The following is a 26,956-nucleotide window of genomic DNA, read 5'->3' as shown; positions in this document are numbered from 1 at the left end:
AGTCAGCCAGACAGTCAGTCAGCCAGTCAGTCAGCCAGTCAGTCAGCCAGTCAGCCAGTCAGCCAGACAGTCAGTCAGTCAGCCAGTCAGTCAGCCAGTCAGTCAGCCAGTCAGCCATTCAGCCAGTCAGCCAGCCAGTCAGCCAGTCAGTCAGCCAGCCAGTCAGCCATTCAGCCAGTCAGCCAGTCAGTCAGTCAGTCAGCCAGCCAGTCAGCCAGTCAGTCAGTCAGTCGGTCAGTCAGTCAGTCAGTGAGCCAGTCAGTCAGTCAGTCAGTCAGTGAGCCAGTCAGCCAGTCAGCCAGTCAGTCAGTCAGTCAGTCAGTCAGTCAGTCAGCCAGTCAGTCAGTCAGTCAGTCAGTCGGTCAGTCAGTCAGTCAGTGAGCCAGTCAGCCAGTCAGCCAGTCAGTCAGTCAGCCAGTCAGCCAGTCAGCCAGTCAGTCAGTCAGTCAGTCAGTCAGCCAGTCAGCCAGTCAGTCAGTCAGTCAGTCAGTCAGTCAGTCAGCCAGTCAGTCAGTCATTCATACTATGAGTGGTAAACCCAGACCTGGTTTGTCTGTGAGGCTGAAGAGGTCCTTGTCATCAGCCATTCCCAGCATCCTAAGACAGGACTCCATCACCTTCCCCACCGTGGTCTCTCTGGGGGTACACAGGTGCACAATCTGCTCCGACGCTGAAACATAGAGAAACAGACAGAACATCAGCAAACAGTAGATTGATACAGTAGAGAGGACATCACAAATCTATCTATCTCTATGATCTGCTCTGACCCTGAAACAGAGAATGAGTCTAGTGTACAGTATGGTGTTAAATGAATATTGACAAACTAACAAATGTAGCTGGTAGCGTTTATGGTGACCTCCATCAGCTGAGATATCCTCTGGACTGGCACAGACCAATAAATGTACTGTAGCTAGTACCGTTTATGGTGACCTCCATCAGCTGAGAGTTCCTCTGGACCACAGGGTTAGGGCTTTTGCATCCATTACAGGAAGAAACGAAAAGACAAAAGGAAATACATACACAAAGGTCATATTTACAATATAAAATAGAATATAATGATGGCTTAGTCCTGATAATTGGTAGGCATACATACCTGAACTTGAAGGAATTCATTCGATTCATGTTGAGGCAGTTTACATGCGGAGAGGACTTTGATTTGCTCATAGTCACTAATGCTGCTGTGAATTTCTCTACATTATTAGGTCCCAAGGTTTCTATAGGGAAGAAAAAAACAGTGTTAATAATGGAAATCCATGTAATCCAGCATGAAGAACTTGATGGGGGATTGGGAGAGTAACAGTGAAAAACGCTTTGATAATCTGGAAAAATGCTATAGAAATCCAATCAATCATTATTGGTATTACTGATGAATGCCATACTATTTGAGACAACACATTCAACAATAAAGATCAATCATTGTTTGATTGAGTGATTGATAATTTGATGGATTGTCTAATCGATCAACCAATTGATCGACGGATCGATTGATCGACTAATCAACTGATTCACTAATCAATTGATCAATTGACCAACTGATCGACGAATCAACTGATCAATTGACCAACTGATCGGCTGATTAATTGATCATACCCAGTAGTAAGTCCAGTCTCTGTGAGGTTGTGGATGGTGGGTGCAGCTCTCTGTAGACGGCTGACAGGAGCTGCTCTCTCTCCTGCAGGCTGGAGATGTGAAGGACATCGAGGGTGGTGAGGTCTATGGAGGCTATGTCAGCCCCACACAGCGCTGCCTCTGTCAGGGTCAAATGTCAGAAACAGACAGACATCATCAGCTTCCACAGGGTCAGACCCCATAGTACCTCAAAACTGCTCAAACAGAAGCCCCCCAAAAACAAAACTGTCAGTAACAAACTGAGATCAGCCTCCATGGAACCCTATGAAACCCAAAACAGTCGCAATTAAACCTTTCATGACCTTTCCAAGTAAACGGTTTCGTAACGACGTCTTCTCAAAGATTCTAGATGGTCTAAAACCATGATAGTCATACAGATGTCGGATCATATTTTGACCCATTTCATCGCAGGAGGATGATTTGATCATCTGAATAAATATTTAGAATCGCCGCCAGAGGGCAGCTGGAAACGGTGTAGCTTAGACTGCAGGTCCAGGTCCAGTAGCTTAGACTGCAGGTCCAGTTCCAGTAGCCTATGTAGGCTACATGCAGGCTACAGTGTGTCTCATGTGAATTCTTATGTGGATTGTAATAAATGGACACATTTGTAGGGGGTAGATATATTTTTTTTTTAATCAATTGTTTTATTATATGTTCAAGGCAAGCGATAGGCAGAAAACATTATTGGTGGCCTCATACACAAAATAGTCCAAATTGGTGAAGTGAAATGAAACAAATAACTTTTTTCGAAAAATTCAAAAACATAAATAACGGAAAAGTGGTGCGTGCATATGTATTCACCCCCTTTGCTATGAAGCCCCTAAATAAGAGCTGGTGCAACCAATTACCTTCAGAAGTCCCATAATTAGTTAAATAAAGTCCACCTGTGTGCAATCTAAGTGTCACATGATCTGTCACATGATCTGAGTATATATACACCTGTTCTGAAAGGCCCCAGAGTCTGCAACACCACTAAGCAAGGGGCACCACCAAGCAAGCGGCACCATGAAGACCAAGGAGCTCTCCAAACAGGTCAGGGACAAAGTTGTGGAGAAGTACAGATCAGGGTTATCCGAAACTTTCAACATCCCACGGAGCACCATTAAATCCATTATTACATTTTTTTAAAGAATATGGCATCACAACAAACCTGCCAAGAGAGGGCCGCCCACCAAAACTCACGGACCAGGCAAGGAGGGCATTAATCAGAAAGGCAACAAAGAGACCAAAGTTCCAATATCTTGGAATGGCCTAGTCAAAGCCCAGACCTCAATCCAATTGAGAATCTGTGGGATGACTTAAAGATTGCTGTACACCAGCGGAACCCATCCAACTTGAAGGAGCTGGAGCAGTTTTGCCTTGAAGAATGGGCAAAGATCCCAGTGGCTAGATGTGCCAAGCTTATAGAGACATACCCCAAGAGACTTGCAGCTGTAATTGCTGCAAAAGTTGGCTCTACAAAGTATTGACTTTGGGGGGGGGGGGGGGGGGGGGGGTGAATAGTTATGCACGCACAAGTTTTTTGTTTTTTTGTCTTATTTCTTGTTTGTTTCACAATCAAAAATATTTTGCATCTTCAAAGTGGTAGGCATGTTGTGTAAATCAAATGATACAAACCCCCCCAAAATCAATTTTAATTCCAGGTTGTAAGGCAACAAAATAGGAAAAATGCCAAGGGGGGTGAATACTTTCGCAAGCCACTGTAATTGCATTTATTTCAATGTTTTTCAACAATCTCCTCAATGTCATCTTGTCTCTCCATCTGATATTATAGGCCTCTGTGTGATTACTTTTGATAGGCTATAGTTTACTGTACGGATGCATTTCGGATACATTTGACACTTTATGTCGTAGTGGAGACCAATATCTGTCTTGTGTTATAAAGCTATATAAAATAATGGCTGTTGGTGTGTATTGATGCATTTCAGATAGATTTTTGTACATTTGAATAATAATAGGATCGAGTAGGAGCAGGACATTTAGTAATATTGCTTTTAGCATTTGAGCGAGCGAGAGAGGGAGAACGATGGTCCTAATGACTCGACTGCCCCCGCATGGAGAGCAGAGAAATGCAGGTCCTAATGACTCGACTGCCCCCGCATGGAGAGCAGAGAAATGCAGGTCCTAATGACTCGACTGCCCCCGCATGGAGAGCAGAGAAATGCAGGTCCTAATGACTCGACTGCCCCCGCATGGAGAGCAGAGAAATGCAGGTCCTAATGACTCGACTGCCCCCGCATGGAGAGCAGAGAAATGCAGGTCCTAATGACTCGACTGCCCCCGCATGGAGAGCAGAGAAATGCAGGTTTTCAGTGAATGTATCTATACTGAAAAATATATATAAACGCAACATGCAACAATTTCAACGATTTTACTGAGTTACAGTTGATATAAGGAAATCAGTCTATTGAAATAAATTCATTAGGTCCTAAGCTATGGATTTCAAATGACTGGGAAGAGGTGCAGCCATGGGTGAGCCTGGGAGGGCATAGGCCCACCCACTTGCGAACCAGGCCCACCCACTGGGGAGCCAGGCCCAGCCAATCAGAAATATATTTTTCCACAAAAGGTCTTTATTACATACAGAAATACTCCTCAGTTTCATCAGCTGTCTGGGTGGCTGGTCTCAGACGATCCCGCAGGTGAAGAAGCTGGATGTGGAGGTCCTGGGCTGGCATGGTTACACGTGGTCTGCGGTTGTGAGGCCAGTTGGACGTACTGCCAAATTCTCTAAAACGACGTTGGAGGCGGCTTATGGTAGAAAAATGAACATTAAATTATCTGGCAACTGCTCTGGTGGACATTTCTACATTCAGCATGCCAATTGCACACTCCCTCAAAACTGGAGACATCTGTGGCATTGTGTTGTGTGACAAAACTGCACATTTTAGAGTGGCCTTTTATTGTCCCCGGCACGAGGTGCACCTGTGTAATGATCATGCTGTTTAATCAGCTTCTTGATATGCCACACCTGTCAGGTGGATGGATTGTCTTGGCTAAGGATAAATGCTCACTAACACAAATTTGTGCCAAAAAAATTGAGAGAAATAAGCTTTTTGTGCAAATGGATCATTTCTGGGATCTTTTATTTCATCTCATGAAACATGCGTTTATATTTTTGTTATAAATCACGAGGCTCATTTAAGTTTCCTGATGAGCAGGAAAATTTTCTGCCACAAAAGAGTGATCATATTAAGACTATACACACAGTATCAAACTCATTCATTCAGCATCAATTTCCTACTGAGATGTAAATACTGGCTGAGATGACGTGTTTAGATAAAGGTGTTTAAAGATGAGCTAATTGGAAACGTCAGCACGGGAATGTATTGGGAAGATAAATGAATCCGTTCTGAAGAGGGAGGGAGGAGGGTAGAGGACATGATATGATGAAAGGGTGTGTTACCTCTGATGAACTGGAGGCATTTCTGAAGGCCGATACCGTTGAACCACAGGCACACTTCTTCTGTGTTGAACTCTCCTAGAGGTTTGACCCCCTGTTTGTCTGAATCCTATACCACCCACCCACCCCCACACACACACACACACACACATAAACACACACGCACACGCACAAACACACGCACAAAGTTAAAATGTAAATTCAATTTTATTAAAAACAAATGGAGTGAGAGTGGGGTAGCATTCCCTGAGAAATGACAAACCTCCAATTCTGATGAGGAACTGGAAACATTTATGATTGAGCGAGATTAAGCAAAAGGATTGGCTAATAAGTCTGTCTGCACATCTGATTGGAAAAAGTGGACAAAACTCTGGAGTGAAATGCCAACAACAAACTGTGAGCCATCATATTCATATTCATGCATAAAATACCTATTTATGAAAGAAAAGCAATGTGGAAGAGATTATTGCTGGAAATCAATAATGAGAAACCACTTGGTATTGACAATGTAGATGCAAATAGGTTGCCGCTCCTATTTCTCATATCTGCAATCTGGAGATCGGAGATTCTTTTTTCTCCCTCAGAACATGGAGGGAAGCTAAAGTCATTCCGTTACCCAAGAATGATGAAGCGCCCTTTACTGGTTCTAACAGCTGGCCAATCATTGCCGATTCTTAGCAAACTTTTGAGATTTTTTTTGTTGTGTTTGACCAGATACAATTTTATTAAAAACTGATTTTCAGCATGCCTATCGAGAAGGCCAGTCAACATGTACTGCACTGAGACAAATGACTGATGATTGGCTGAAAGAAATTGATAATAAGAAGAACGTGGGAGTTGTACTGTTAGACTTCAATGCAGCCTTTGATATTATTAACCATAATCTGTTAGTGGAAAAAATATATGTGTTATGGCTTTACACCCTTTGCCATCGATATCTATTTAATAGAACACAGAGGGTTTTATTTAATGGGAGCCTCTCTAACGTAAAACATGTTGGTGTTCTGCAAGGAAGCTGTCTATGCCCGGTACTGTTCTCTACTTTTTACTAATGAAGTACCACTAGCCTTACACTGAGTGTAACACCATATACAGTGTGAGTACCATATATAGTACCATGTATGGTGTCAGTACCATAACACCATGTACAGTGTGAGTACCATATATAGTACCATGTATGGTGTCAGTACCATAACACCATGTACAGTGTGAGTACCATATATAGCACCATGTATGGTGTCAGTACCATAACACCATGTACAGTGTGAGTACCATATATAGCACCATGTATGGTGTCAGTACCATAACACCATGTACAGTGTGAGTACCATATATAGCACCATGTATGGTGTCAGTACCATAACACCATGTACAGTGTGAGTACCATATATAGCACCATGTATGGTGTCAGTACCATAACACCATGTACAGTGTGAGTACCATATATAGCACCATGCATGGTGTCAGTACCATAACACCATGTACAGTGTGAGTACCATATATAGTACCATGTATGGTGTCAGTACCATAACACCATGTACAGTGTGAGTACCATATATAGCACCATGTATGGTGTCAGTACCATAACACCATGTACAGTGTGAGTACCATATATAGTACCATGCATGGTGTCAGTACCATAACACCATGTACAGTGTGAGTACCATATATAGCACCATGCATGGTGTCAGTACCATAACACCATGTACAGTGTGAGTACCATATATAGTACCATGCATGGTGTCAGTACCATAACACCATGTACAGTGTGAGTACCATATATAGTACCATGTATGGTGTCAGTACCATAACACCATGTACAGTGAATTCAGAAAAGTATTCATACCCCTTGACTTTTTCCACATTTTGTTACGTTACAGCCTGATTCTAAAATTTATTAAATAGTTTTTTCCCCTCATCAATCTACACACAATACCCCATAATGACAAAGCAAAAAACACGTTTTTCAAAATGTTAGCAAATATATTATAAATAAAAAAAACTGAAACATCACATTTACATAAGTATTCAGTCCCTTTACTCAGTACTTTGTTGAAGCACCTTTGGCAGCGATTACAGCCTCAAGTTTTCTTGGGTATGACGCTACAAGCTTGGCACACCTGTATTGCTTTGGACTTGGGGACTATGTGAAGAAGACCTGTGATAAAGATATGCTTAGCTTAACAGATGGTCATTTAGCTATTCGACTTTTAATTTTAGGGTGCGTCAATCGACTCTTAAAACCACACTGGACCAAACTGGACCAAACTGGACCAAACTGGACCAAACTGGACCAAACTGGACCAAAAACATTCTACAGGCTCTAGTTGTATGTTACCTTGACTACTGCATGGTACTGTGGTCAGGTGGTCAGGTGGTCAGGTGGTCAGGTGGTAATATGGTCAGGTGGTCAGGTGGTCAGGTGGTCAGGTGGTCAGGTGGTAATATGGTCAGGTGGTCAGGTGGTCAGGTGGTCAGGTGGTAATATGGTCAGGTGGTCAGGTGGTAATATGGTCAGGTGGTCAGGTGGTAATATGGTCAGGTGGTCAGGTGGTCAGGTGGTCAGGTGGTAATATGGTCAGGTGGTCAGGTGGTCAGGTGGTCAGGTGGTCAGGTGGTAATATGGTCAGGTGGTCAGGTTGTCAGGTGGTAATATGGTCAGGTGGTCAGGTGGTCAGGTGGTCAGGTGGTAATATGGTCAGGTGGTCAGGTGGTCAGGTGGTAATATGGTCAGATGGTCAGGTGGTCAGGTGGTCAGGTGGTCAGGTGGTAATATGGTCAGGTGGTCAGGTGGTCAGGTGGTCAGGTGGTCAGGTGATGCACAAAAATACATAATAAAGCTATAGCTGGCCCAGAACAGAACAACATGTCTTCCCTTGCAATGTTCCCAGAGAGCTAATGTCAACAAAATTCATGTTGATCTTCTTTGGATGAAAGTAGAGAAGAGATTGTCTGAATAATTTCTCGTTTTTGTAAGAAATATTATTTGTTAAAAACTCAAAAATGTATATTCTATCAACTAACATACAGCTCTGACAGACATTCGTATTCGACGAGACACGCAACCAGAATACTTTTCACAGTCCCTACAGCCAAAACAAAGATTAAAGACAACACACAGTAATGAGCTGTGACATCATGGAACTCCCAGCCATCTCAAAGCAAGCTGCAAAAGCAGCAACAAATGAAACAGGATATCAGGGCTTTAGAGACAGCAATTGTAAGCAAAGCCTCAGTAGAGTTCTCAGTAGGACTTCAGTCATCGCGCTCCGTTCGATAGGATACTCTGCTCAGCTCACTGGCTAACTGATGTTGTGAGAATCTCTCCGGTCGAAGAACATTGGTGCAGTGACATCAGAGCTACCTCAGTAGAGCAAAGTATTATTGATGTATGGAATATTAGGCTTCAGTGTATAAAGTGTGTATTCTTATTTCTTATTTGAAATGTATATAGTTCTGTCCTAAGTGTGCACTTCTATGTGTGTATGTGTGTGACTGGTAGACGTTGCTGGGTGTGAATGTGATGTAAATCAAATCAAATCAAATTCTATTGGTCACGTACAAATATCTAGCAGATGTTATTGCGGGTGTAGTGAAATGCTTGTGTTCCTAGCTCCAACAGTGCAGTAGTATCTAACAATTCACAACAATACACACAAATCCAAAGTAAAATAATGGAATTAAGAAATATATAAATATTAGGACAAGCAATGTCAGAGAGGCATTGACTAAAATACAGTAGAATACAGTATATACATATGAAATGAGTAAAACAGTATGTAAACATTATTAAAGTGACTAGTGTTCCATTATTAAAGTGACCAGTGATTCCATTTCTATGTACATAGGGCAGCAGCCTCTAAGGTGCAGAGTTGAATAACCGGGTGGTAGCCGGCTAGTGATGGCTGTTTAACAGTCTGATGGCCTTGAGATAGAAGCTGTTTTTCAGTCTCTCTGTCCAAGCTTTGATGTACCTGTACTGACCTCGCCTTCTCGATGATAGCGACTTGATAGGGACTTGCTTCCATTCAGCAACAAGAGCATTAGTGAGGTTGGGTACTGATGTCGGGCGATTAGGGGTGGCTCGCAGTCGTTGTTCCAATTCATCCCAAAGGTGTTAGATAGGGTTGAGGTCAGGGCTCTGTGCAGGCCAGTCAAGTTCTTTCACACCAATCTCGACAAACCATTTCTGTATGGACCTCGATTTGTGCACGGGGAATTGTCATGCTGAAACAGGAAAGGGCCTTCCCCAAACTGTTGCCCCAAGGTTGGAAGCACGTCTAGAATATAATTGTATGTTGTAGCATTAATATTTCCCTTTACTGAAACTAAGGGGCCTAGCCCAAACAATGAAAAACAGCCCCAGACCATTTTCCCTCCTCCACCAAACTTTACAGTTGGCACTATGCATTGGGGCATGTAGCGCTCTCCTGGCATCCGCCAAACCCAGATTCATCCATCAGACTGCCAGATGGTGAAGCGTGACTCATCACTCCAGAGAACGCGTTTCCACTGCTCCAGAGTCCAATGGCGGTGAGCTTTACACCACTCCAGCCGACGCTTGGCATTGCACATGGTGATCTTATGCTTGTGTGCGGCTGCTCGGCCATGGAAACCCATTTCATGAAGCTCCCGATGAACAGTTCTGATGGCCTGGTGATTGAAGATGTTTTTCAGTCTCTCGGTCCCAGCTTTGATGCACCTGTACTGTCTCCTCCTTCTAGATGGTAGTGGGGTCAACAGGCCATGGCTCGGGTGGCTGAGGTCCTTGATGATCTTCTTGGCCTTCCTATGACACTCGTTGCTGTAGATGTCCTGGAGGGCAGGCAGTGTGCCCCCGGTGAAGCGTTCGGCTGACTGCACCACCCTCTGGAGAGCCACGCTGTTGCGGGCAGTGCAGTTGCCGTACCAGGCGGTGAAACAGCCCTACAGTATGCTGTCGTGGTGCATCTGTAGAAGTGCGTGAGGGTCTTAGGAGCCATGCCGAATTTCTTCAGCTTCCTGTTGTGCCTTCTTCACCATTCTGTTGGTATGGAGAAACCACTCTGCCAGGGCACTAACCTCCTCCCTCTCATTGTTGTTGGTGATCAGACCTAACACTGTTGTCTCATCAGCAAACTGAAAGATTTGGAATTGTGCAAAGCCAGGCTGTCATGGGTGAACAGGGAGTACAGGAGGGGGCTGAGCACACACCCCTGGGGGGCCCCCGTGTTGAGGATCAGTGTTGTTGCCTACCCTCACCAGCTTGGGGCGACCCGTCAGGAAGTCTAGAACCCAATTGCACAGGGAGGGGATCAGTCCCAGGGCTCTGAGCTTAGTGTTGATCTTGGGGGGGCATTATTGTGTTGAAAGCCGAGCAGTTGTCGAGGAATAGCATTCTCACATAGGTATTCCTCTTGTTCAGATGGGATAGGGAGATGTGCAGTGCAGTGGCTATTATGTCATCCGTGGACCTGTTGGGGCGGTATGCAAATTAGAGTGGGTTGAGGGTGTCGGGTAAATTGGAGGTGATATGAACCTTTGATTGGCTTTCTCAAAGCACTTCATGATGACAGAAGTGAGTGCTACAGGGTCATTTGGTTCAGTTACCTTCGCTTGTTTGGGTACCGGGACAATGGTGGACAACAGACTGGGAGATATAGAATGAACTCCAGCCAGCTCTGAGAATGTGGCTTGGGATGCCATACGGGTTAACACACTTGAAAGTCTTACTCACGTCGGCCACGGAGATCGAGAGCCCACAGTCCTCGTTGCATTTTACCTAATGAAACCCATAGTGGGTGGTATCTGGTTGCATTTTACCTAATGAAACCCATAGTGGGTGGTATCTGGTTGCATTTTACCTAATGAAACCCATAGTGGGTGGTATCTGGTTGCATTTTACCTAATGAAACCCATAGTGGGTGGTATCTGGTTGCATTTTACCTAATGAAACCCATAGTGGGTGGTATCTGGTTGCATTTTACCTAATGAAACCCATAGTGGGTGGTATCTGGTTGCATTTTACCTAATGAAACCCATAGTGGGTGGTATCTGGTTGCATTTTACCTAATGAAACCCATAGTGGGTGGTAACTGGTTGCATTTTACCTAATGAAACCCATAGTGGGTGGTAACTGGTTGCATTTTACCTAATGAAACCCATAGTGGGTGGTTACTGGTTGCATTTTACCTAATGAAACCCATAGTGGGTGGTAACTGGTTGCATTTTACCTAATGAAACCCATAGTGGGTGGTAACTGGTTGCATTTTACCTAATGAAACCCATAGTGGGTGGTAACTGGTTGCATTTTACCCAATGAAACCCATAGTGGGTGGTAACTGGTTGCATTTTACCTAATGAAACCCATAGTGGGTGGTATCTGGTTGCATTTTACCTAATGAAACCCATAGTGGGTGGTAACTGGTTGCATTTTACCTAATGAAACCCATAGTGGGTGGTAACTGGTTGCATTTTACCTAATGAAACCCATAGTGGGTGGTAACTGGTTGCATTTTACCTAATGAAACCCATAGTGGGTGGTAACTGGTTGCATTTTACCTAATGAAACCCATAGTGGGTGGTAACTGGTTGCATTTTACCTAATGAAACCCATAGTGGGTGGTAACTGGTTGCATTTTACCTAATGAAACCCATAGTGGGTGGTAACTGGTTGCATTTTACCTAATGAAACACATAGTGGGTGGTAACTGGTTGCATTTTACCTAATGAAACCCATAGTGGGTGGTAACTGGTTGCATTTTACCTAATGAAACCCATAGTGGGTGGTAACTGGTTGCATTTTACCTAATGAAACCCATAGTGGGTGGTAACTGGTTGCATTTTACCTAATGAAACCCATAGTGGGTGGTAACTGGTTGCATTTTACCTAATGAAACCCATAGTGGGTGGTAACTGGTTGCATTTTACCTAATGAAACCCATAGTGGGTGGTAACTGGTTGCATTTTACCTAATGAAACCCATAGTGGGTGGTAACTGGTTGCATTTTACCTAATGAAACCCATAGTGGGTGGTAACTGGTTGCATTTTACCTAATGAAACCCATAGTGGGTGGTATCTGGTTGCATTTTACCTAATGAAACCCATAGTGGGTGGTAACTGGTTGCATTTTACCTAATGAAACCCATAGTGGGTGGTAACTGGTTGCATTTTACCTAATGAAACCCATAGTGGGTGGTAACTGGTTGCATTTTACCTAATGAAACCCATAGTGGGTGGTAACTGGTTGCATTTTACCTAATGAAACCCATAGTGGGTGGTAACTGGTTGCATTTTACCTAATGAAACCCATAGTGGGTGGTAACTGGTTGCATTTTACCTAATGAAACCCATAGTGGGTGGTAACTGGTTGCATTTTACCTAATGAAACCCATAGTGGGTGGTAACTGGTTGCATTTTACCTAATGAAACCCATAGTGGGTGGTAACTGGTTGCATTTTACCTAATGAAACCCATAGTGGGTGGTAACTGGTTGCATTTTACCTAATGAAACCCATAGTGGGTGGTACTGTAACGCTTTACGCTACTTCTAAGCTAACCCAATGAGGATGATGGACTGGAACAACGCCCGGTTATCTCGTGTTCACAAATGTAGCATTTTACCCATAGTGGGTGGTAACTGGTAGCTCCTCTGTAGCTCAACTGGTAGAGCATGGCGCTTGTAACGCCAGGGTAGTGGGTTCGATTCCCGGGACCACCCATACGTAAAAATGTATGCGCACGTGACTGTAAGTTGCTTTGGATAAAAGCGTCTGCTAAATGGCATATTATTATTATTATTATTATTATTATTATTATTATTATTATGTGATGTGAAAATCAGAGTACTATTACTATGTGAGTCTTAATGCATTACAACCTGTAATTTAAATGGATTTTTATTTGGATTTCATGTAATGGACATACACGAAATTGTCCAAATTGGGGAAGTGAAATGAAAAAAATAACTTATTTAAAAAAATTCTAAAAAATAAATAACGGAAAAGTGGTGCGTGCGTATGTACTCACCCCCTTTGCTATGAAGCCCCTAAATAAGATCAGGTGCAACCAATTACCTTCAGAAGTCACATAATTAGTTAAATAAAGTCCACCTGTGTGAAATCTAAGTGTCACATGATCTCAGTATATATACACCTGTTCTGAAAGGCCCCAGAGTCTGCAACACCACTAAGCAAGGGGCACCACCAAGCAAGCGGCACCATGAAGACCAAGGAGCTCTCCAAACAGGCCAGGGACAAAGTCGTGGAGAAGTACAGATCAGGGTTGGGTTATAAAAAAATATCAAAACCTTTCAACATCCCACGGAGCACCATTAAATCCATTATTAAAAAATGGAAAGAATATGGCACCACAGCAAACCTGCCAAGAGAGGGCCGCCCACCAAAACTCACAGACCAGGCAAGGAGGGTATTAATCAGAGAGGCAACAAAGAGACCAAAGATAACCCTGAAGGAGCTGCAAAGCTCCACAGCGGAGATTGGAGTATCTGTCCATATGACTGCTTTAAGCCGTACACTCCACAGAGCTGGGCTTCACGGAAGAGTGGCCAGAAAAAAGCCATTGCTTAAAAAAAATTATAAGCAAACACCTTTGGTGTTCGCCAAAAGGCATGTGGGAGACTCCCCAAACATATGGAAGAAGGTACTCTGGTCAGGTGAGACTAAAATTGAGCTTTTGGCCATCAAGGAAAATGTCTGCCGCAAACCCAAAACCTCTCATCACCCCGAGAACACCATATTTTTCATCGGCAGGGACTGGGAAACTGGTCAGAATTGAAGGAATGATGGATGGCATTAAATACAGGGAAATTCTTGAGGGAAACCTGTTTCAGTCTTCCATTGATTTGAGACTGGGACGGAGGTTCACCTTCCAGCAGGACAATGACCCTAAGCATACTGCTAAAGCAACACTCGAGTGGTTTAATGGGAAACATTTAAATGTCTTGGAATGGCCTTGTCAAAGCCCAGACCTCAATCCAATTCAGAATCTGTGGTATGACTTAAAGATTGCTGTACACCAGCGGAACCCATCCAACTTGAAGGAGCTGGAGCAGTTTTGCCTTGAAGGATGGGCAAAAATCCCAGTGGCTAGATGTGCCAAGCTTATAGAGACATACCCCAAGAGACTTGCAGCTGTAATTGCTGCAAAAGGTGGCTCTACAAAGTATTGACTTTGAGGGGATGAATAGTTATGCACGCTCAAGTTTTCAGTTTTTTTTGTCTTATTTCTTGTTTGTTTCACAATAAAAAATATTTTGCATCTTCAAAATGTTAGGCATGTTGTGTAAATCAAATGATACAAACCCCCAAAAAATATATTTTAATTCCAAGTTGTAAGGCAACAAAATAGGAAAAATGCCAAGGGGGGTGAATACTTTCGCAAGCCACTGTATGTTTCTTTGATGCCATTCCATTTGCTCTGTTCTGGCCATTATTATGAGCCATCCTCCCCTCAGCAGCCTCCACTGATTATCATATTTCTCCAATGCCAAATCAGTGTGTCTTGTTTGCAACGAAACTGTCCCTGTTTGCAAATAATTAAATCGGAGACTTCATTGGGAATCTGAGCATGGTATTTTCAAAAGTTAGGCCTACCTTTCCACCCCAGACATAGACCTACCGACGGAGAAAAATGTAAGCTTTAACTGCTGGCTAGTCTTCTTACATGGATGGCTTAAACTAACGAGAGAAGGTCACAAGTGTTTCCCTAAAAGCTGTCTGGGTTTAAACATCTTCTATTGTACAGAAAGTGAATAGCTTAATCAGTTGATAGTGGCAGAATTAGATTACTTCCTAAGCAAAGTCAGATATCCCCATATGAATCGTCTTTCCCGGGTATTTTCTTCAGCTTGTTTCTAGCCTAAAGCATCGTGGACCAAAAGCGCTGTTATAGATTTTAAAAAAATCAAAATCATTAGCTAACAAAGGGTAGGTCTGTGCTTTTTGCCATTTTCTTTAATAATAGGTAGTCCTATACCCTCTCATGCCCCCTCAATTCGAGTCTTGGTTGTAACTTGGTTATCCTTCGCTGACACAGAGGTATTTAAAGCATGGTGGGTGAAGGAATTGACAGGCAAATCTATGGATATAGCAGCCTACAGCCTAATTTCGTCTGTCAAACAGGTAGACCTCTTATTTCTTAAATAGGAAGAAATACTGTATGTGTCTTTAGAAGAAAACTAAAAAACAGATAACCCCTTGATGTAAAATGGGACCATGTCAATGTTTATGAGTTCCAGACTTGGCAAGGTGAGCTAAGTTTGGGCAGTGTGCATAGTCATAGGAGCATCAATCGCCCCTGAGTTTAAGTGTGCGACCTTGGTGATTCATAGGAGTCTCAACCACCCCTGAGTTGAAGTGTGCGACCTTGGTGAGTCATAGGAGTCTCAACCACCCCTGAGTTGAAGTGTGTGACCTAGGTGAGTCATAGGAGTCTCAATCCCCCCTGAGTTGAAGTGTGTGACCTAGGTGAGTCATAGGAGTCTCAATCCCCCCTGAGTTGAAGTGTGCGACCTTGGTGAGTCATAGGAGTCTCAACCACCCCTGAGTTGAAGTGTGTGACCTAGGTGAGTCATAGGAGTCTCAATCCCCCCTGAGTTGAAGTGTGTGACCTAGGTGAGTCATAGGAGTCTCAACTGCCCCTGAGTTGATGTGTGTGACCTAGGTGAGTCATAGGAGTCTCAACCACCCCTGAGTTGAAGTGTGCGACCTTGGTGATTCATAGTCATAGGAGTCTCAACCACCCCTGAGTTGAAGTGTGTGACCTTGGTGAGTCATAGTCATAGGAGCCTCAACCACCCCTCCATTTTCGTGAATTAACACGATATGCAATTTTCATCCGTCTTATTGTCCATATTTCACATTATCCAATGCGGTTTATCCAACTGGACATCCCCAGACACATGTAATATAGTATTTACTGCATGTGAAAATTCTAGGCTGCATGCTGAGTGGAAGGTAATTCATTAAAATAATGGGGGAGTTGTTATTGTGGGGATATATTATAGATACTACGATAGTCAGCGATTGTATATATCATTGTGAATGCAAGGCTCGAGCATAACTATAATTTATCCAATTGGATTTCTTAGTTGCTTAAACAGGAAATAGACTTCTCACTTCTTCCTTCTCCATACTAACTACCAGATGTATCTCTATGGACACCAGGGATACATCCCAAATGGCACCCTATTCCCTATATAGTGTACCGGCTCTGGTCAAAAGTAGTGCACTATGCAACCCCAGTTTGGCAAAACCTGGGCACTGTGACCGCGATCTTGAGAATATTCGCTGAGTCATTGCTTTGAGTGGTTTAGGTTGTATTTCTGAAATAAAGACTTCACTGTGTTTTATAATTATAATTGGGGCAGCTTTCTGTTTCTGTGCTGTTGCCACCCTGAAGGCCCTGCTTTTTTCTGATTGTTTTTGGGGGGGATTGGCTGTGTTACTGTACCTTCTCTGGGAAGTTTCCATTCTGGTCATTAGACTGTGGCATGAAGGACGCTGTGAGAGGAAAGAGAGAGTGGGAAAGAGAGAGGAGGAAAGAGAGGGAGGAAAGAGAGGGGAGGAAAGAGAGGGAATGAAAGAGAGGGGAGGAAAGAGAGGGAGGAAAGAGAGGGAGGAAAGAGAGGGGGGAAAAGAGAGGGAGGAAAGAGATGGAGGAAAGAGATGGAGGAAAGAGGGGGGAGGAAAGAGGGGGGAGGAAAGAGGGGGGAGGAAAGAGAGGGAGGAAAGAGAGGGGAGGAAAGAGAGGGGAGAAAAGAGAGGGGAGGAAAGAGATGGAGGAAAGAGAGGGAGGAAAGAGAGGGGGGAAAAGAGAGGGGAGGAAAGAGATGGAGGAAAGAGAGGGAGAAAAGAGAGGGGGGAAAAGAGAGGGAGGAAAGAGAGGGAGGAAAGAGAGGGAGGAAAGAGAGGGAGGAACGAGGGGGAGGAAAGAGATGGAGGAAAGAGGGGGGAGGAAAGAGAGGGAGGAAAGAGATGGAGGAAAGAGAGGGAGGAAAGAGATGGAGGAAAGAGAGGGAGGAAAGAGGGGGGAGGAAAGAGATGGAGGAAAGAGATGGAGGAAAGAGAGGGAGGAAAGAGAGGGAGGAAAGAGGGGGGAGGAAAGAGAGGGAGGAAAGAGGGGGGAGGAAAGAGAGGGAGGAAAGAGATGGAGGAAAGAGAGGGAGGAAAGAGATGGAGGAAAGAGAGGGAGGAAAGAGGGGGGAGGAAAGAGATGGAGGAAAGAGATGGAGGAAAGAGAGGGAGGAAAGAGAGGGAGGAAAGAGGGGGGAGGAAAGAGAGGGAGGAAAGAGAGGGAGAAAAGAGAGGGGAGGAAAGAGAGGGGAGGAAAGGAGAAGTGAGCTCTGTTCATTTTTCGACTAATCTAACAGGACAGAAATGCTCATGTTCTGAAGCTCCAAGGTAGATGAATAAAGGAAGCTCTTATATTTATTGTGTAGTTCTAAACACTCTGAATGATAGACATGGAGATGTATGGATGATATCCGTCACCGTAGCACATCATGTAGACTACTGCGTGCATAAAGAACATAACATGTGTTGGAAGTTATAAGAGGATATGAAGAGTATAACATTATCTGGAATAGTAGTGGTGTCAGTATTAGTCGGAGTAGTAGTGGTGTCAGTATTAGTCGGAGTAGTAGTGGTGTCAGTATTAGTCGGAGTAGTAGTGATGTCAGTATTAGTCAGAGTAGTAGTGATGTCAGTATTAGTCGGAGTAGTAGTGGTGTCAGTATTAGTCGGAGTAGTAGTGGTGTCAGTATTAGTCGGAGTAGTAGTGGTGTCAGTATTAGTCGGAGTAGTAGTGGTGTCAGTATTAGTCGGAGTAGTAGTGGTATCAGTATTAGTCGGAGTAGTAGTGGTGTCAGTATTAGTCGGAGTAGTAGTGGTGTCAGTATTAGTCGGAGTAGTAGTGGTGTCAGTATTAGTCGGAGTAGTAGTGGTATCAGTATTAGTCGGAGTAGTAGTGGTGTCAGTATTAGTCGGAGTAGTAGTGGTATCAGTATTAGTCGGAGTAGTAGTGGTATCAGTATTAGTCGGAGTAGTAGTGGTATCAGTATTAGTCGGAGTAGTCGTGGTATCAGTATTAGTCGGAGTAGTAGTGGTGTCAGTATTACTCGGAGTAGTAGTACTAATCGTATTGACTCCATCAATAACACAACAATGAACCAGTTTATGATTGGAGACCTCACCAACAGTGATGCGCCGATGCCGTGGCGACCCGTCCTCCTCCTGGGTGTGGTCAGGGCTCTGATTGGATAAGGAGTGATTGGAGAAGGTGTGGCTTCTAGGAATGGTCACAGTGGTGGCCCCACCCAGACGGCAGGAACGAGCTGCTCCAGGTTTCTACAGTAACCATCCAAAAATATAACAAACACATGCAATTCTTTAATCCAAAAAAGGAAACACAAAGTGTACACTTGCACATTCCCTGTCTTGGATTTAACAGCATTGGATTGGTGTAAACGTTAGCTGGAGGCAGATTCCACCATTGTTAAATCCATGACAGGGAGTCTACAAGTTGGAAGGAAGGGTGGGTAATCAGGACACGATGTTTTCCCTGCATGATCTTAGACACCTCGTACTCTCTTACCAACTGAGACACACAGGAGCATAAAACAAGCCAACTGAGACACACAGGAGCAAAAAACAAGCGCATTATTTTGGTGAATTAACTAACTCAACAGAGAGAGACCTCTGTAGTCCTCATCATCGGTGCCTCTAAACTAAAGGGAATCAAATCAAATCAATTTACAGCCAACCCTTACTTACCTCATTCATTCATTCATTCATTCATTCATTATTAAGCTAAATTGGAAATGTTGTTCTGCAGACATACTACTAAGAAAGGTTAGCTTATTAAAGAAGTGAATGTTTACAGGAAATGTTCCAAAGCTTGTGATTGATTATGCACGAAGGTCAAATCACCATTCAAGATCGGGATGGGAGCGACTATGGTTTTTCTACAATCGATCATATCAATCAAACAATCAATCAATCAAATTTTATTTATAAAGCCCTTTTTACATCAGCAGATGTCACAAAGTGCTATACAGAAACCCAGCCTAAAACCCCAAACAGCAAGCAATGCAGATGTAGAAGCACGGTGGCTAGGAAAAACTCCCTAGAAAGGCAGAAACCTAGGAAGAAACCTAGAGCGGAACCAGGCTCTGAGGGGTGGCCAGTCCCCTTCTGGCTGTGCCGGGTGGAGATTATAACAGTACATGGCCATTAAGGCCAGAATTTTCTCCAAGACGTTCATAGATGACCAGCAGGGTCAAATAATAATCACAGTGGTTGTAGAGGTTGCAACAGGTCAGTACATCAGGAGTAAATGTCACATGGCTTTCCATAGCCAGGCATTTAGAGGTTGAAATAGCAGCTGCGGTAGAGAGAGAGAGTCAAACAGCAGGTCCGGGACAAGGTAGCACGTCCGGTAAACAGGTCAGGGTTCCATAGCAGCAGGCAGAACAGTTGAAACTGGAGCAGCAGCACGACCAGGTGGACTGGGGACAGCCAGGAGTCATCAGGCCAGGTAGTCCTGAGGCATGGTCCTAGGGCTCAGGTCCTCCGGGAGGGGAGGGGAGGGGAGGGAGAGAGAATTAGAGGGACCATACTTCAATTCAAACAGGACACCGGATAAGACAGGAGAATAACACCAGATATAACAGACTGACCCTAGCCCCCCGGCACATAGACTATTGCAGCATAGATACTGGAGACTGAGACAGGGGGAGATCGGGGGACACTGTGGCCCCGTCCGACGATACCCCCGGACAGGGCCAACCAGGCAGGATATAACCCCACCCATTTTGCCAAAGCACAGCCCCCACACCACCAGAGGGATATCAACAGACCACCAACCTACTACCCTGAGACAAGGCTGAGTATAGCCCACGAAGATCTCCTCCACTGCACGAGCCGGAGAGGGCGACAAACCAGACAGGAAGATCATGTCAGTGACTCAACCCACCCAAGTGACGCACCCCTCCTAGGGACGGCATGGAAAGCACCAGTAAGCCAGTGACTCAGCCCCCGTAATAGGGTCAGAGGCAGAGAATCCTAATGGAGAGAGGGGAGCCGGCCAGGCAGAGACAGCAGAGACAGCAAGGGCGGTTTGTTGCTCCAGTGCCTTTCCGTTCACCTTCACACCCCTGGGCCAGACTACACTCAATCATAGGACCTACTGCTTGGTTTGGTTCAGTGGTAGCTATGTAACCAGGCCAGCCCAGTACAGCTTGGTTTGGTTCAGTAGTGGATCGGTAACCAGGCCAGTCCAGTACAGCTTGGTTTGGTTCAGTAGTGGATCGGTAACCAGGCCAGTCCAGTACAGCTTGGTTTGGTTCAGTAGTGGATCGGTAACCAGGCCAGTCCAGTACAGCTTGGTTTGGTTCAGTAGTGGATCGGTAACCAGGCCAGTCCAGTACAGCTTGGTTTGGTTCAGTAGTGTTAATAATCTAGTCTATATGACTGTGGTCTTAGTAAATGTGGCAAAGTAAAGTGTGGGGACCATAGAAATGGATCATCTTTGTTTCTGTGCCATGATGGTGTCTGTGACAGCGCAGGCAGCGCCATTTAGCTTCATTTTGAAGTTGTTAATTGTCTTCTTCTTTTGTTTAGAAAAAAGCGTAAAGCTAATATTGGTGATTTACCGCCAGCTGCAGTGCTGGAGTCCTGAACCAAATCTTGTGTTGTTTATATATTGTGGCCACTAGATGGCGGTGATATAGCGTAACTCATTTATAAACCATCGGCAACCCAATTACATGTTATATTTATAGTCATTTAGCAGACGCTCTTATCCAGAGCGACTTACAGTTAGTGAGCGCATACATTTTTTTTTTTTTTGTGAAGAAGAAGACAATGCTCTGGTTCCCCGCCCAGTTGACTACTTTAAAATGGTGGAAGCCCTCAATGGCAATGCCCATGCTAAAATGGGTTATATCCCTCTAGAGTCCTGTATTTATCTCTATGGGCCTTACCCTTTGGTGGATAAAGGCCTCCATCTTGGTGCTGAGAGGAAGCAGTCGCAGCTCTGCTCTCAGTAACTCATGGCAACTGGCGTCCGTGTTGCTCCAGTCATCTATAGAGAGAAACAGAGAGACGTGTTATTGAACAACATGCCAAATCAGTCATCTATAGAGAGAAACAGAGAGACGTGTTATTGAACAACATGCCAAATCAGTCATCTATAGAGAGAAACAGAGAGATGTGTTATTGAACAACATGCCAAATCGGTCATCCTGGTGAGAAGGATAGTTTGGATGGAAACTGATTAATTATTTAATTTCACTTATTAACTAGTGTCTTTGTGAAACATTTTGTTTGGATCCAGGCCTACAGAAGGCAGCCAGGGGGAATGATTTTGACCCTGTGAAATCTTCCCTGTATCATCAGGTCACTGACACCATGACCCCACGTATGGGAAACCAAACGTCAGGTCACTGACACCATGACCCCACGTATGGGGAACCAAACGTCAGGTCACTGACACCATGACCCCACGTATGGGGAACCAAACGTCAGGTCACTGACACCATGACCCCACGTATGGGAAACCAAACGTCAGGTCACTGACACCATGACCCCACGTATGGGAAACCAAACGTCAGGTCACTGACACCATGACCCCACGTATGGGAAACCAAACGTCAGGTCACTGACACCATGACCCCACGTATGGGAAACCAAACGTAATGTACCCTGCTGTGAAACACATTATCACTAATTATGGGGTGCTGGCTTCGACAGAACTGAAATAGAAAGAGTCCGCGGGCCCTACTATTCCCTATAAGCCAAACAACTCTGACACTTGATATCAGTCATGAACCCTACCATCATACCGCATCAAGAACAGAACAATATCAGTCATGGACCCTACCATCATACCGCATCAACAACAGGACAATATCAGTCATGAACCCTACCATCATACCACATCAACAACAGGACAATATCAGTCATGAACCCTAACCCTTTTTCATTCTTGGATCTAATTGATCATGCTCGTCTGCTACAGAGAGATGTTTATCTTCAATAATAATCCCTCTGTGCATTTTGAGTAAAATGTTTCCCTTCTCTCTAGACTCCTTAAGGTTCTCCAGTTATGTTTTCTCTAAGGCACAGCCAACAATGTAGAAAGTTGGGGCATTGAGGTTTCTGCATTATAATGCATTTACATTAAACTAAATGTTATGGCAGCCACGTTAGTGCCTCATTAACATTACAAGGGGCATATTTAAACAACAACTCTCTAAATGGCTCTGCGCTAGGGTGATTATTCCCATTAATAAACGGCTTGTTTGGATCCTGGATGCTCATTGATTGATAGCAGGGAGTTATTCACCACAATCCCCACATTCACTGTCCCACAGCCCAGCCAGTGAGTATCTGCGGACCCCAGACTGGAGGGCGCAACGTGTGAGGTGCCCCAAGTAGTGCCAAGAAAGAGTTGGTTTCAATAGGGTCTGGCTCCTGCCAATATGTGTACTAGCCAGCTAGCTAGTGACTACAGGTAACTGCCAAAATAAAGGAAACATCAACATAAAGTGTCTTAATAGGGCGTTGGGCCACTACGAGCCAGAACAGCTTCAATGCTCCTTGGCATAGATTCTACAAGTGTCTTGAACTCTATTGGAGGGATGCGACAACATTCTTCCACGAAACAGATTCCATTATTTGTTGTTTTGTTGATGGTGGTGGAAAACGCTGTCTCAGGCGCCGCTCCAGAATCTCCCATAAGTGTTCAGTTGGGTTGAGATCTGGTGACTGAGACGGCCATGTTGTTTACATCGTTTTCATGCTCATCAAACCATTCAGTGACCACTCATGCCCTGTGGATGCTTAGGGGGTCATTTCTATAAATGACCCCCTAAGCATGATGGGATGTTAATTGCTTAATTAACTCAGGAACCACACTTGTGTGGAAGCACCTGCTTACAGTATACCTTTTCATAATTTATTTACTCAAGGGCTGTAGCTAGCTAGTTTTGTAGTATTGTAATAATGTATATATGGTAATGCTTGTAGTGACGTAATGCTAGTGGGCGTCATACTGTTACAAGTAACCTCAATGTCAGTGGAAGCGGCGTGTAGTGGGAGCAGCATGTAGTGGAAGCAGCGTGTAGTGGGAGCAGCGTGTAGTGGGAGCAGCGTGTAGTGGGAGAGGCATGAAGTTACTGCAGTCCGCAGGTAGATATTATTGCTGCTAGTCAATTTATAAACTTCATCTCCCCTGGAAAAAAGCGTCTAGAAAATATGTGACTCGTTCCAGGAAACTAGCCGTATGAGGCACGTCACTACTTCACAGGAGAGGCATTGGAACGTTAACATTTATTTGTTTTAATCAAAATGCGTTTTTGGGCAGAAAAGCCTTCTGGAACATGTGAACTTTCAAGTGCCTTAATAATAAACGTGTATGCCATCTGTAAATACGAATAGAATAGTTAAATTATGAGCCTAGTTGGTTTAGCCATAGAAAAATACAGGAACCTTCCCTCTAGCCATGATTGGCTGAGATAATGGATGGGCTAGACATGCCGAGAGATGAGTTCGGATTGATCTGCCATGTAACACACTTCTGTCTATAACATGGGCTGCTTAGCATGTGTAGGTAATCCTTTCTAATGCGTATTTTTTTCAAAGATATCACGAAGAACTGCAAAAGTGTTGCTAAGGCTCTCCACTTTCTGGGGAACCGAGTTTTGAAATCAGTGGAAAGCCCGGTAGAAGCAGAGTATGATAGTTTAGGAGATGGAGAAAATTCAGCCATTTGAATGCAAATGCGGAAGGAGTCGAAAAGAGAACACAGAAGGCTGTAGTATAAAACACCTGTCTCCGGATTACATCTTCAAACTAAGGGCAACCATGGCATCCGTGACAGAGAGGGAGAAGCGTTCATCCATGTATACGGGTAAGAGAGTCTAGCTAGCTACATTTTCTAATATTATATGTTTCCAATTTGGTAAGAAAGTAATTTTCATTGCAAGTTAAAGCGTACTGTTAGCTAGCTAGCTAACATTAGCTGGCTGGCTCGCTAGCTAATATTACGTGTATGATCTGTGTCGTAATATTATCCGTATCTCAGAGCCATTTGCATTGGTTGTAGCCTAATGTTAGCTAGCTAGCTAACATTGAACCCAGTTGGTGGTTAGCTTTAGCTATCTGTAGATTCATGCAGGATAGTAATGTTATGAGTTGGGATTATGGTTCATTGTTTAGCAAGCTAGCTACATGACTGAACAAAAGACTCCACTATGCAAGTAACCATTTCCTGGCACAGTTTACACCTTCTGTATCCTGTGCATGTGACAAATAAACATAGATTTTATTTGATATAGTGTGTGTTTACCAGAGACGGTAATGTGAAGAACAACCTGACCTGCACCAAAGTCAAATTAGGATATAACGTTAGGCCAACGAGACAGTGTCCAAGTTCATTCCATCACACTCACAACCGTAAGCTATTTTCTGTAATTAGCTCGCCATTAACTTGTAAATAATGACCTTGTTGTGAGTTTATATTCCTGTAATAATTAATACAAATTAGCAAAAGTTAAGATGTTTTCAGCAATATGATATGGTCATTATTTGAACTGGCTAGCCAGCTAACTTAACGTTAGCTAACAAGCTAAAAACAAACCAAAACATTGTTTAGAAAGTTGCTTTTAGTTGCCTGGTTTGCTAGAATGACATACAGTGCATTCAGAAAGTATTCAGACCCCTTGACTTTTTCCAAATTTTGTTACGTTACAGCCTTGTTCTAAAATTGATTAAATAGTTGTTTTCCTCATCAATCTACACACAATACCCCATAATGACAAAGCAAAAACAGGTTAATAGACGTTTTGGCATATTTATAATAAAGAAAAAACAGAAAAAAAACATTTACATAAGTATTCAGACCCTTTACTCAGAACTTTGTTGAAGCACCTTAGGCAGCGATTACAGCCTTGAGTCGTCTTGGGTGTGATGCTACAAGCTTGGCACACCTGTATTTGGGGAGTTTCTCCCATTCTTCTTTGCAGAGCCTCTCAAACTCTGTCAGGTTGGATGGGGAGCGTCGCTGCACATCTATTTTCAGGTCTCTCCAGTCCGTGCTCTGGCTGGGCCACTCAAGGACATTCAGAGGCTTGTCCCGAAGCCACTCCTGCGTTGTCTTGGCTGTGTGCTTAGGGTCGTTTCCTCCAGACCTGACGCTTGGCATTCAGGTCAAAGAGTTCAATCTTGGTTTCATCAGACCAGAGAATATTGTTTCTCATGGTCTGAGAGTCCTTTAGGTGCCTTTTGACAAACTCCAAGCGGGCTGACATGTGCATTTTACTGAGGAGTTGATTCCGTCTGGCCACTCTACCATAAAGGCCTGATTGGTGGAGTGCTGCAGAGATGGTTGTCCTACTGGAAGGTTCTCCCATCTTCACTAAGGAACTCTGGAGCTCTATTTAATAATATAACCAATATCCTAGGCTTCTTCACCCTGTTCCCTATTTCATAATATAACCAATGTCCTAGGCTTCATCACCCTGTTCCCTATTTAGTGCACTACTACTTCTGACCAGGGCCCATAGGAGGAGGTGGAGAGGAGGAGGAATAGGGTGCCATTTGGGACGCATTCTTAATAAGCGCAGACCTCTGATAGTAAGACCCGGCTTAGGCTACATTCCAGACAGGAGGAGGAGGAGGAGGAGGAGGAGGAGGAGGAGGAGGAGGATGATGAGGAGGAGGAGGAGGAGGAGGAGGAGGGAAACAATGTCTGATATTCTCTCACTAAGTTCTGTAAATATGTCTCTGGGTGCTGTAGCTCAGGAGTAATCCAACTGGAATGAAAAAGTGCAGGTCGTCTTGTTCATTTGAGGACAGAGTCAAAATAACAGTAAGACTTTTCAAATATGTTGTCCCAAAATCCAATTTCTTAAACACATGCCTTGCATTTGGGGGGTCATGTCTGCATTTGTGAACTTGTGGTTTGACATGCTGCTACGGTGAGTTGAGTTGAGTTGAGTGGGACTTAGGATCAGATAGTTGAGTATAGAGGGAGTTAGAATCAGATAGTTGAATTGATTTTAGTGGGAGTTAAAATAAGATAAGGCACTGTAATTTGTTTAAGTGTGACAAATGTGGAATCCTGTCTGTCTGGGCCAGGCAGAGACAGAAGACAGTAGAACACTAAGACTACTGAAGGAGGATAGTAGGGGACGGTGAGACTACTGCAGGAGGATAGTAGGGGACAGTGAGACTACTGAAGGAGGATAGTAGGGGACGGTGAGACTACTGAAGGAGGATAGTAGGGGATGGTGAGACTACTGAAGGAGGATAGTAGGGGACGGTGAGACTACTGAAGGAGGATAGTAGGGGATGGTGAGACTACTGAAGGAGGATAGTAGGGGATGGTGAGACTACTGAAGGAGGATAGTAGGGGACGGTGAGACTACTGAAGGAGGATAGTAGGGGACGGTGAGACTACTGAAGGAGGATAGTAGGAGGATAGTAGGGGACGGTGAGACTTCTGAAGGAGGATAGTAGGAGGATAGTAGGGGACGGTGAGACTACTGAAGGAGGATAGTAGGGGATGGTGAGACTACTGAAGGAGGATAGTAGGGGACGGTGAGACTACTGAAGGAGGATAGTAAGGGACGGTGAGACTACTGAAGGAGGATAGTAGGGGACGGTGAGACTACTGAAGGAGGATAGTAGGAGGATAGTAGGGGACGGTGAGACTACTGAAGGAGGATAGTAGGGGACGGTGAGACTACTGAAGGAGGATAGTAGGGGACGGTGAGACTACTGAAGGAGGATAGTAAGGGACGGTGAGACTACTGAAGGAGGATAGTAGGGGACGGTGAGACTACTGATGGAGGATAGTAAGGGACGGTGAGACTACTGAAGGAGGATAGTAGGGGACGGTGAGACTACTGAAGGAGGATA

General features: G+C 44.2%; 1 protein-coding gene across 1 annotated transcript in view; it reads right to left on the bottom strand.

The window, feature by feature from the left end:
* The window catches only part of LOC311118679 (BTB/POZ domain-containing protein 3), a gene marked incomplete at its 3' end in the record, with an annotated part of 445,507 nt that extends 419,771 nt beyond the window's left edge, over window positions 1–25,736 (bottom strand). Inside the window, exon 1 of the mRNA XM_084193468.1 lies at window positions 25,700–25,736. The remainder of the gene's footprint in view (window positions 1–25,699) is intronic.
* Between the last annotated feature and the right edge of the window lie 1,220 nt (window positions 25,737–26,956).

Source organism: Coregonus lavaretus, assembly GCF_964263955.1.
Source record: "Coregonus lavaretus genome assembly, contig: HAP1_SCAFFOLD_282, whole genome shotgun sequence".
NCBI lineage: Eukaryota > Metazoa > Chordata > Actinopteri > Salmoniformes > Salmonidae > Coregonus > Coregonus lavaretus.
The sequence above is the reverse complement of the archived record's forward strand: the minus strand, read 5'-3'. Positions and strand labels throughout refer to the sequence as shown.